The sequence below is a fragment of the Neovison vison genome, chromosome 6 (genome assembly GCF_020171115.1).
Source record: "Neovison vison isolate M4711 chromosome 6, ASM_NN_V1, whole genome shotgun sequence".
Taxonomy (NCBI): Eukaryota; Metazoa; Chordata; class Mammalia; order Carnivora; family Mustelidae; genus Neogale; species Neogale vison.
In genome coordinates this window covers 61,423,247-61,435,716 of record NC_058096.1, presented here as the reverse complement: position 1 = coordinate 61,435,716, position 12,470 = coordinate 61,423,247, and the positions used below count along the sequence as shown (strand labels likewise).

General features: G+C 34.8%; 1 protein-coding gene across 5 annotated transcripts in view; it reads left to right on the top strand.

Annotated features, from left to right (window-relative positions):
• ZBTB20 (zinc finger and BTB domain containing 20) overlaps positions 1-12,470 on the top strand; it is a 782,602-nt gene that overhangs the window by 311,521 nt on the left and 458,611 nt on the right. For all 5 annotated transcript variants that reach the window (XR_006384974.1, XM_044251429.1, XM_044251419.1 and 2 more), the window contains one exon: positions 10,051-10,124. The gene's annotated coding sequence lies outside the window, so the exon portion shown is untranslated. The remainder of the gene's footprint in view (positions 1-10,050; positions 10,125-12,470) is intronic.

Sequence of the window (12,470 nt, the reverse complement as noted above, 5' to 3'; positions counted from 1 at the left end):
AGATCATAAATTATACCACCCAAACTTGATACTTTGAGAGTAGAAGGGGACATGCTAGAGATTATGGTTAAGCAACAGGCATAAATGAGATCTGGTGTTTTAGCTGGGACTACCTCCACAGCTTACCCTTTCCCAAACCCCATTGGCACAATAGACCTACCAGGCCAGGCCAAACCATGAAAACTCACAGCTTCCTGCTGAAATAGACTGACTTGATGATGGAATAGAACATGAAAAACCACATGTCCCTAGGTGTCACAAACAGCAGCAATCTCAGTGGCAAATAAACAGGGAAGATAAACATTACAGCTAGCCTGAAGTTGTAATTCAGATAGAGGCAGGCAGTAGACTGGCAAATTGCCAGAACTTTAACAGGGAGAATTGGAAAAGGAGACTGCTGTATTAGGCATTGATAAGCACATATCCCTCGTAGTTTGGAAGTCTGCACATATTCCAGGAAAGACCAGAGAGGGTCCAAGTTATCTACATGCCCAAGGCTAACCCTAAGACCTTGTGCAAAGTGGAGAGAAGAGTGATTCCAGTGAAAAGTAAGAGCCAAGGAAAACATGTAAAGTGCCTGAACTTTGAATGCATTTCCAACCCATACACATATATCAGCAAAGGAGTTAGCTTATTGCCCTCAAGGTGTTTGAGTACAACTCCAGACCAATCATTAGATACTGTGCTGACACAGAGGCAATTATTTAACTAAAAAATAAAATTAGGAATTATAAAAACTGACCAGAGACATCAGCAGCTACACAGCATGAAGGAGATAGACCCCACAGAATTAGATTGGTAAATCACCAAACAAATTAGTAGCAATAACAGCAACTATCTCCTGGAGGGAAAAATCAGGAGCCAGAGTTGCTATATGTATTGTATAAAGTGTCAACTTGCAAGAAAAAAATCATAAGACATGTAAAGAAACAGGAGTGTGACCGATAGAAAAGCAGTCAGTGGAAACTGTCTCTAGGTTGGACGAGGAAGAGCAGATGTCAAATTTAGCAAAGACTTGAAAGCAGCTATTATAAATATATTCAAATAACTAAAGGAAACTATGTTAAATAATTAAATAAAATATTAATACAATTTTAAAATAAAGAGAATCAATATAAAGATAGAAATTATTTTTTAAAGATTTTATTTATTTATTTGACAGAGATCACAAGCAGGCAGAGAGAGAGGAAGGGAAGCAGGCTCCCCGTGGAGTAGAGTGGCTGAGGCAGGACTCCATTCCAGGACCCTGGGACCATAACCCGAGCCGAAGACAGAGGCTTTAACCCACTGAGCCACCCAGGTGCCCCTAGAAATTATTTTTAAAAGAAACAAATTCTGGAGTTTAAAACACAATAACTAAAATGAAAAATATTCTAGAGGGACTCGAGCAAATTTGAGATGGGAGAACAAAGAATCAGTGAATTTGAAGATAAATCAATAGAAATTACCTAATCTCAAAAACAAAACTTAAAAAAAAAGAAGAAATAGAGCTTCAGAGATCTGAAATACCATCAAGCATACTGACATGTGAATAACAGAAAAGGAGATAAGAAGAAAATGAAAGGATGGAAAAAAAATATTTGAGGTAATAATAGCCCCCAACTTGCCAAATATGATGAATAACATTAATCCACACATCTGAGAAACTCAACAAATTCCAGGTATGAAAAATGCAAAAGGATCCATTCATAGACACATTCTAGTCAAACTTTGAAAGACAAAGAAAATGATAAATTCTTGAAAGCACCGAGAGGAAAAAAGACTCATTCAATATAGGAAACAACATTCTGATTAACATTTGACTTCTTATCAGAAACTTAAAAGTCAAGTCAAAAGGCAGAGGATCAACCTATTCAAAGTGCTGAAGGAAAAAGATTTTTAAAGTGACCATCAAGAATTTTATTTTTAGCAAAACTTTTCTTCAAAAATGAAAATGAAATATTATATTAATTAATTTATATATTCATTTATATTAATAAAGCCTGAAGTGGCTTGTTGCTAGCAGACCTGCCTTCCAAGAAATACTAAAGGAAATCGTTTAGATTGAAAGGAAATGACAACAGTAACTAAAATCCACCCAAGCAAACAATTTGCACTTATAATATTATTACATAGATAAATATAGATATGGTATAAATATATAACAAAATTCAATTCAAGAAAAAGGAAGAAAATAATAAAGATTAAGCCAGAAATCAATGAAATAGAAAACAATAAAATGGTAGAGAAAAATCAATGAAAACAAAAGCTGATTCTTTGCAAAGACCAATAAAATTGACAGATGTGTAGATAGAATGACCAAGGAAAAAGTAGAAAAGATAACAGATTACCGAAATAAGGAATAAAAGTGGGACATCACTACCAACTCCATAGAAATTAAAAAGATTAAAAGGCAATACTATGAATAAATAAATTCCTAAGACAACTTACTAAAATTATCTAATTACTGGAAATGTGCTAATTACTGAAACTGATTGAAGAAGAAATAGAGAATCTGAATAGATCTATAATAGCAAAGAGATGGAATTTTTGATCCCACAAAGAAACGTCTAGATGCAGATATCTTCACTGCATCCTATCCATTACTTAAAGCAAAACAATACCAGTATTTCACAAACTTTTTCAGAAAATAGGAGAAGGAACATTTTTTTAAATTCATTCTATGACAATAATATTATACTGAGACCAAAGCCAGACAAACGTATTTAAGAAATCATTATCCCTCATGATATAGACACCAAAGTCCTCAACAAAATATTCACAAATCAAATATAGCAACCCAAGCAAGTAGGATTTATCCTAAGGATACAAATTTGGTAAACATTAATTAATTAATTAATGAAATATACCATATTAGTACAATAAAGGAGAGAACCCTGTGACTATTGCAGTAGGTACACAAAAAGCATTTGAGAAAATTCACCATCTTTGACAATAACTTTCACAAACTAGGACTAGAAGAGGACTTCTGTAACCTGATAAAGAGCATCTATGCAAGATCTACAACTAACATCTTACTTAATGATGAAAGACTAGCTGGTTTAACCCTGAGTTTGGGAACAAGGCATGGTTGTCAGATCTCACCTCTTCTATTCAGCGTTATACCAGGGTGTCTGTCCAGAAAGATGAAAATAAATAAATAAATATAAAGAAAAAGAGAGGAAAGAAAGCAAGAAAAGGAAAGAAAAAAAGATGGAAAAGAAAGAAATCAAAGGCATTTAGATTAGAAAGTAAAAAGTTATCACTTTTTGTTTTCAGAAAATAAGTTATGTAGAAAGGCTGAAGGAATGCATTCATACACACAAATAAATGACTTCAGCAAGTTTTCAAATTTTATTTTATTTTGTAATTATACAAAAATTATATAATATTATAATACCAAATATATATTATTTTATAATTATATGAATTTTAATTTTATTTCTATATACCAACAGTGAACAATGAAATTTTTAAAAAATTCTATTCACAATAGCATCAAAAAGAATAAAGGCATTTTTGTAGAAACTGACAAGCTGATTATAAGAAAATGCAAAGAATCCAGAACACTGAAAATAATTCTGGAAAGGAAAACAAAATTAGATGAACTATACTCCTAATTTTAAGACTTACTATAAAAACTATAAAAGGAAGAGTATAGTACTATCATATAATCAATGGAATGAAATTATAAATTCAGAAAATTAACCTTTATGTTTTGGTCAATTGATTTTGACAAAGGTTCCAAAGCAATTTGATAGGGTAAGAAATAGTTTTTTGTTGTTGTTCTCAGTAAATAATATTAGGACAATTGGTGCTAGGACTATATGAAATATAAATGAATATTCGTGGTGCTAGAGCTATATGAAAAAAATAACTTTGTAGCCTATGTCAAACCATACATAAAGATTAATTCAAAATGGATCATGGACCTAAATGTAAGAGCTAAAACTTAAGACTTCTGTAAGGAAACACGAGAAGAATCTTCATAACCTTGAGCTACACAGGGTTCTTAGATATGGCACCATGATACAAAACTTAAAAACATAATGATTTGTATTTAATAAAATTTAAAACTTTAATACTTTAAGAGATACCACTAAAGAAATAAAAAGTGGGAGAAAGTTTGCAAGATTTTTTGTTTGTTTTGTTTTATTTAATTTTAGACAAAGAGAGCATGAGGGTGAGCAGGGGGAGGGGCAGAGAGAGAAGAAAAGGGAGAGAAGCAGATTCCCCACTGAGTAGGGAGCCCAACGTGGGGCTTGACCTCATGACCTTGAGATCGTGACCTGAGCTGAAAACAAGAGTCAGTCACTTAATTAACTGTACCACTCAGGTGCCCCTGCAAGATTTATTATTTGCAAATAGATACCTCATAAAGGGTCTTTGTCCTCATAATACATAAAGCATTATTCAATAACAAAAAGACAACCCAATTAAAAATTGGGCAAAATTTTAAAATTTTTGAATAAATATTTTACCAAAGAAGATATAAGAATCACTAATAAGAATGTGAAAAGATGCTCAATATCATCAATCCTTTAAAAAAGTATGTTAAAACCACAGAGAGATACTGCTTTATGCTAACTAGAGTGAATACAATAAAAGTACGCATGCAATAACAAGTATTAGTAAGGATGCTGAGAAATTGGAACCCTCATACATTGCTGGTTGAAATTTAAAATGGTACAGCCACTTTAGAAAATAGCTTAGCAGTTCTTAAAAGTTAAAATAAACTAGGGCACCTGGGTGGCATAGTTGGCTAAGCCTCTAACTCTTGGTTTTAGCTCAGGTTGTGAGATTGAGCCCCTTATTGGGCTCTGCACTCTGTGTGGAGTCTGCTTGGGATTTTCTCTCCCTCTGCTCCTGCCTCTCTCTCTCTCTCTCTCTAAAAATAAATAAATAAATCTTTGAAAAATATTTTTTAAAAAAGTTAAAATAAACTTACCATGATTTATGACCCAGAAATTTCACTTCTAGATATCTACTCAAGAGAAGTAAGAACATGTGTCCACACATGGACTTGTATATATGTCAGTGTTCAGAACAGAATTATTCATAATAGTCAAAAAATAAAAACAATGCATATGTTCATCAACTAATAAGTGGATAAACAAAATGTGGAACATCCACACAATGGAAGACCATTTGTCCATAAAAGGGAACAGACTACTGCTACATACCACAACATAGATGAATCTGAAAAACATCATGATAAGCCACATGCATACACCACATATTGTATGATTGCTTTTATATGAAATGTCAAGGAAAAGTAAATGTTTAGAGACAGAAAGCTGATGAGTTATTGTCTGGGATTGGGATAAGAGTGGGTTGACTACTGAATGACATGAAAGATCTTTCTCGGGTGACAAAAATGTTCTAAAACTGGTGATGATCACTCTAATTTTTTTTTAAGATTTTATTTATTTATTTGACAGACAGAGGTCACAAGTAGGCAGAGAAGCAGGCAGAGAGAGAGGGAGGGGGAAGCAGGCTCCCTGCTGAGCAGAGAGCCTAATGCGGGGCTCCATCCCAGGACCCTGGGATCATGACCTGAGCCGAAGGCAGAGGCTTTAACCCACTGAGCCACCCAGCGCCACTAATCGCTCTAAATTTATTTAAAATCCTTAAGTTGTACATGTAAAAGGGTGAATTTCATGTTATGTAAATTATACCTTAATAGAGTGTTAAAAGGGAAATTATGCTAATTTAAACTAAGAAGAGGAAAAACCTGGCAGACCCTCCCTTAACCAAATGACCAAGATTAATGTCCCCAGTGATAAGTATATCAAGCACGCCCTGATATGGTGTTACAAGAAGAGCTCTTCATTCATTTTCATTCTTTGCTAAAATTATAATCCCAATCTAATAATGAAAAACATCAGATGAATCCAAATTATTATTTAGATTAGTACAAAAAATATCTGACCACTACTCTTCAAAACTATCAGCATCATAAAAAACAAGAAAAGACTGAGAAATTGTCACAAATCAGAAAAGAGTTAGGAGAAATGGCAACTAAACACAATGTGGTACCCTAGAATAAAGAGTAAAGGTATTATCAGAAAAACTGGTAACATCTATATAAAGTATGTAGTTAATAGTATTGTATCAATGTTCATTTCTTCCTTTGACAAATTTACCATCATTCCATAAGATGTTAATGTTTGGTAGTGAAAAAAATACAGGAATTCTCTTTACTAACTTTACAACTTTCAATAAATGTGAAATTGTCCCAAAATAAAAAGTAATTTTTTTTAAAATGAGGGATTTATCAGTTAAAAGAGAATTATGATTTAAATGTAATGTGTGGATCTTACTTAGATCCTGATTCATACGAACCAGCTATAAAAATGAACAAAGAACAAAAAGCATTCAAAAGTCAATCATTTGACCTAAGATATTTAATAATATTAAATAATTGGTATTATTTTTGATGTGGGAGATGATATTATGATTTTCAGAGGCCATTACTTTTTAGTACTACATACTAACATATTTGTGGGTAGAACGATAGAGCTGGAATTATCTTTGAAATGAGCTAGTGGAAGAGAAAGTGGGTGACTGTAGATTTAAAAAAAAGATGGCCTGTGGATGATAAGTACCTGGTAGCTCATTTACTCTGCTTTCTACTCTTGCACGTGTTTTAGATTTTCCATAGTAAATTTTTTTAAGTGAAAAAAAAAAAAAAAGACTAAGAGAAATAATTAAAATATTATGATTTCCCTCTACACTGACCACAGACAGGGCTTGTCTCTTAAAAATCATCTGAGCAATATCAGAATGAACAAATTATAAGAGAAGTGAGGGAACTCTCAAAAACAATCTGGGTAAGATACAATCGATGCTGAATAGTTGGGAGAACATTAAGAGAAATGCCTGAATTACCATAGTCTTCCTAAACTAGAATGCTTTGTTGTTCTTTTCTTGAAGTTTTGTGACCTGGTGATATCTAAAACTCCTATGCATGTGAGGATTTTTTTAAAAAAAAGTAGAGTGTGGACCGAAGCAGCCCTATGTTACTAGTCAGTGTTACGATCTATAATTCCTCACCCCCCTTCAGTTTTCTTTATTGTCTGGGGCTTTGTTTTTTGGACTTGTGAGTTACAGGATAGGTTACTGTAATATAATGCATTTGCCACTTCTCTGGAAAGCCATTCAGAATCTCTAACTAGTGCAGAATGTACAACTCTTTTGCTAAAGGGTCTCTGCCAAGAGAAGCATTCTTCCGGGCTTTGTAATTTGCATTGATTACTGACTGAGCTGTTTCCCAGTGCATCACTGGGTGTTGAGTGTAATCTATAAAGCCTTACATAGTTTTGTCCTGATTAAAGAAGTCTGACACTGGTGGTCAATTTTAATAATGACCGAGATTGATCCGGATGACTTTAAAAAATTTTTAACAGATTTTGGGACCTGAAATATCAAGAGCAAGTTATTCTTATTGATCACACACACTCTGGAAATCTACTGTTTTAAAGGTGGGTACAGTGTACCGTACCGAACTTGTAAAAAACAGGAAGTTGAAAAGTAGAGAGAATTGCCAAAAATGTTCGAGCCCTGACTTTGTGCTCCCTAATCTAATCCGACATGCCTTGAAAATATTTCACTTCCTTGATGACCATTTTTCCAGTTTCTATCCAATACTGACCCCCACTACATAGTGACAAGAGTTAATGATTATCTCATGAGGCAGATATGAATAGGAACAGTATTCATATCAAAGACAACTGGTCCCACTTCCAGGTCCATCTTTGGGCCAAGATATGTAGTCGCCAACAGTGAGTTGGCGACTGTATTTTTTGAGTCCTGGCGCAAAGTAAGATCCATCTGTTTTGCCCAGCCGCTTGCCTGAGTGCCACAAAATGGTCCTGTTATTAGTCTTATTTGTGGTCCTATTTGAGGTTAGGGGATAATATAAATAAACTTCAGTCCTCCTTGTGATGAATGTAGCATGGGAATTAAAAGTGGTGGTGTTGGTAGTGGTAAGTGATGTTGCGTCTCTATTTTCTCAATTGCTCTGTTTTCTTTGGATTGGGAAACAGACATTTAAGAATGAGTTTGTCATCTGGAAGGATAGTTGTGACCAAGTTTCCCTCAACAGGATACAAGATGTTATTTTTGAGCTTCATTACCCTCACCAAGGGGAAAAAAAGAGAGGGAAAAAAATAAGGAAGAAAGCGAAAGTAAAGAAGAAACATGCAGGAAAAAGAAGTGAGGAGAAAGGTCAAAGAGGATGAGGGATACATGACGAGACAAGAAGAACGTAACAGAGCAGACTGCCTGTTCATAGAAATTACTTGATTATTTTGAATGGATAGTTCCGTTAACTCAACATCTGGTGAATTGAGGGAAAGAAAATCTGACTGATCAAACTGAACTTCTAGTTGTCAGTTAAATAGTTTATATATAAATATGCAGCCTAGTTTCCATCCCACTTCCCTGTATGAACTAGATAGTGAATCAGTTTTTCACTAACCATATTTGAGCGGTGAGTACAACAATACCAATCGGTGATTCAGATTTATGTAGAGGTGGGCAGTTTTTGTATTTCTGGATTGTTTATTGGGGATTATTGTTATCCATATAATTTCTGAGCATGAGTTATTTTTGTCAGTTTCATTTATGAATGTTTTGTTACCTTATAAGGAAATATGTGCACTCCCCTCCTCTCATTCAGTTGTCCCTGGTGACGCCTCCATAATTTCTGTCTTTACACTGGTGCATTTTTAGTCTAATTCAAGCATGTGAGAAGCAGGGGAAAAGTTTAGTTAGTCAATGTCAGTGATTTTTTTCTGATCCATTCATGGATGGATTTAGTGAATCTGTACCAGTTTGCATTTAAAATCTATATATATCGAATAGACACAATACTTAAAATATTCTTCCCTATACTAGAAGGGAAAAAGAAAATAGAATTCATAAGTCAGACGAGATGCATTTTCTAATAATAGATGCAATTTCAAGGGTGATTTATGATCATGCTCTCATATATGGAGATATTAAAATATTACCTTACATTCATGTGAAGGTGGACATAAACATACCACATTTAGTGCTACAAATATATTTTAAAAATGTACTACCGTGTTGTGAAGTAAAAGAAAGATAATTGTATTATCTTCATTTTACACAAGAAAGCTATATTTTTCTAAATCCTGTAGTGTCAGTTATCTAAAGCTAAAAATAGGGATGACTTAATCTAGTCTGTTTTTTTTTTAACTGTTATCTTATTTAGAGATGGTGCTGTATGAAGAAAGAAGGGATTGAAAAAATAGTGTGACATTTTAAGCCCAAATATTTATGACATAGTTGGAGATTTTAATGCCTGGACTCTTAATTTGAAGATTAAAAATACATATTAAAAAATGTGGTTCAGTTATTTAAAACCACGAGGTCCAGTTCAAATCCTGATGGTCTTCTCATGCTGCTTCACACCGCAGCGGCAGCAACTGATAAGATATATGTAGATATGATGTGGTATCCGGCATGCTAAGCCCACCATACATTGCAATGGGCATTCTGTATTGCTAAATAACGTTCATTTACCTCTGCTTCACCATCTGCCCCACCACCAATGCAGCCACTTGAAAGTAGTAGATCTAACATTTTTTTTTCCAATTCTATTTGAAGTCATAATTTCCCTTCAACATGTATATTCAGATAATAGATTTTATTCTTTATTATCTAAAATTAACATTTTATGTAATCTTTAGGCTGTGAAATTGTTGTTGAGGAGTTTTTAAAAATCAGATCGAATTTAGCTGAAATTCAGAGGCACTGAGCTTCTAGTCATATCATTATGAAGTCCTAAACAGGGAGGCATATTTTGTTTTTCAGAATTGCTTTTTTTTTTTCCTCTTTAGATCCTTTTCTTTTCATTAAAAAACTACTCTGGGAAGAGGGTTTTTTTTTTTTTTTTTTCCTTAACAGAAAAAAAAAAAAAAAAAGCCACGCTTGACTGATAATGCATTGCTTTGGATGGTGAAACATTATGAAAGTTTAATTTTTAATTAAATCTGAAATACCAATTATAACTGAAAGAGATTTTAACCTGTTTCTTTTCAGACTGCCTGAAGTTACATTTAGAGACTGAAATCACTGCACCTTAAAAACAAAAGACTGAGCTGCACTGCATTCCTGTAAGTGAAAGCTTCCTGTACCTTCTTCCTCTGTGATTTTGTGACCAACCCAAGAAAAGACAAAAACATTGGTAACATAGTAACCAGGCATGAGTAAAAATTTGAATATCCCTGAAGAAATATATGTTTAAATGATTTCCTTCTATAAAAAAAGAAAATTTGTTGGGCTCAATGTTCAGTATGTCTTTTTTATTCAACCTAAATTGTGAATCTTTTTTTTTTTTTTTTGCCTGGTTTGAATTGCATTAGGGAGGGTGTCACCCACTGTGCATCCGCACAGTGACATACACCGTGACAGGAGGGATTCTCACATTTTTTGTTCAAGTCTCATTGAAGGTAATGGATTTCTTATGGAATCAAAGTAGATTCCTGTTTCCTTTGTGATGTCATTAGAAATTTTTAGCCTTTGTGTCAATGGAAATGGAGAGAAAAAAGTTCATGATGACATCACAAGATTCTGTTGCCTTGAGGACTTTGGGCAAAACTAAGTAAAATGCATAATTCCCTTGTGTGCGTGTGTTCCCCATTCTGCTATGAAGCAGTCAAAATAGCACATCTTATGTCTTCCCGTGAGCTACAAGGCTGTCTCTCAGAGCCCCATTGTTCCATAAATGCATGTCAGAGTCTACCACAGTCTGGTCTACCCTTATTTAGCTGCTGTTTTGTCAATGTACTTGGAAGAACAATTAACACTTGGGATTTCAATGTCTGAATAACAGGCAGTGAATAGAACCCGAGCATATAAAAGATTCAGACGCCCAGGGTAAGAAAACAGAAGCTTATAGTTGGTGGGGGAAAAAAGAAAAGCATTTTAATGCTGCACTCAAAGGTTGTGAAATACTATGAGAAAAGTCAATCTTTTTTATTTTTTAATTTTAGATTAAAATGTATGTTTTGGTAATGAAATCCAGAAGGTTATGATGTCTTCCTAAGTTTTGCAGTTTAATGTGTTGCAAGGTCTTTCCTTAGAGAGTCTTAAAACACTGAAATAACACCCATCTCCTTGAGTCATTGTTGGAAGGCCGGATGCAGGGTCTACTGCATCGTGGTTTTCAGAGTGCCACCGTGTCTGTCCCACAGAGTGCACTAAAGGTGATTCACTTTCTTCCATTTTCACTTTGATTCACTGTACTCTTTCATTATTGACTATAGTGCTTATGTGTTGACTGCAGATAGTCCAGAAATTAAGCGTCTCTACGTATGGTCTGAATTTCTGCTAGGTCCATTTTTTGGTGGGAGGAGAGAGATGATGCATGGACAGAGCAAGATCACCTCACCATCAGGGTATCTGATAAATGGAAAGGGAGCTTATTCATGGTGCTCACTGAGCACAGTGCTTGACTGGTGTGAGGGAATAAATGATGTTTATTGTTGCTTTTGTCATAACTACAACAGTTCAAACCCATAGACAGGAAGGTCTCCAAAAGCAGGGTCTGTTTCTTACTCATTTTTTTTTTAAATTAAAGATTCTATTTGATTATTTGACAGACAAAGATCACAAGTAGGCAGAGAGGCAGGCAGAGAGAGAGGAGGAAGCAGGCTCCCCGCTGAGCAGAGAGCTTGATGCGGAGCTCTCCCAGGACCCTGAGATCATGACCTGAGCTGAAGGCAGAGGCTTTAATCCACTGAGCCACCCAGACGCCCATCTTACTTGTTTTTTCAATCTCCAGTGTTTAGCATAATAATAGTAATGAAGAGATGGTTACTGTTATTAATACAATTACAAAATGTGTTAATAAACTTTAAGATTTATTTTGTCAGAGAATATATATTGTGAAGAGGGGTTGAATAAAGTTCTTGACAGTCAGAAAGACAATTTTATTTTATTTTTTAATTTATTTTTTAATTTATTTTATTTATTTGACACAGAGATCACAAGTAGGCAGAGAGGCAGGCAGAGAGAGTAGGGGAAGCAGACTCCTTGCTGAGCAGAGAGCCCAGTGTGGGCCTCAATCCCAGGACCCTGAGATCATGACCTGAGCTGAAGGCAGAGGCTTAACCCACTGAGCTACCCAGGCTCCCCAGAAAGACAATTTTAAAGGAATTTGTCAAAGCAAACCAACTGTCCATCATATCACATTAGGCGTCCATCTCTGAGTATTTCTCCTCATTGACTTTACACTTCTTTTTCATCACCATGATGAGGAGGGCCTAGTCATATCATATCTTTTTTTCTGTGAAATCATCTCCAGTAGTTTTCCATTTAATTTGCGTGTCTTAGATCCCATACTTTGGAGTTGTCTCCAGAGATAAATCTACCTGACTCCAGGATGGGCTCTTCACCTGTTGGTTTAATTGCCATGCAGTGAATTGTGCTTGAAGGAAAGAGGCACATAGAGGCATGTG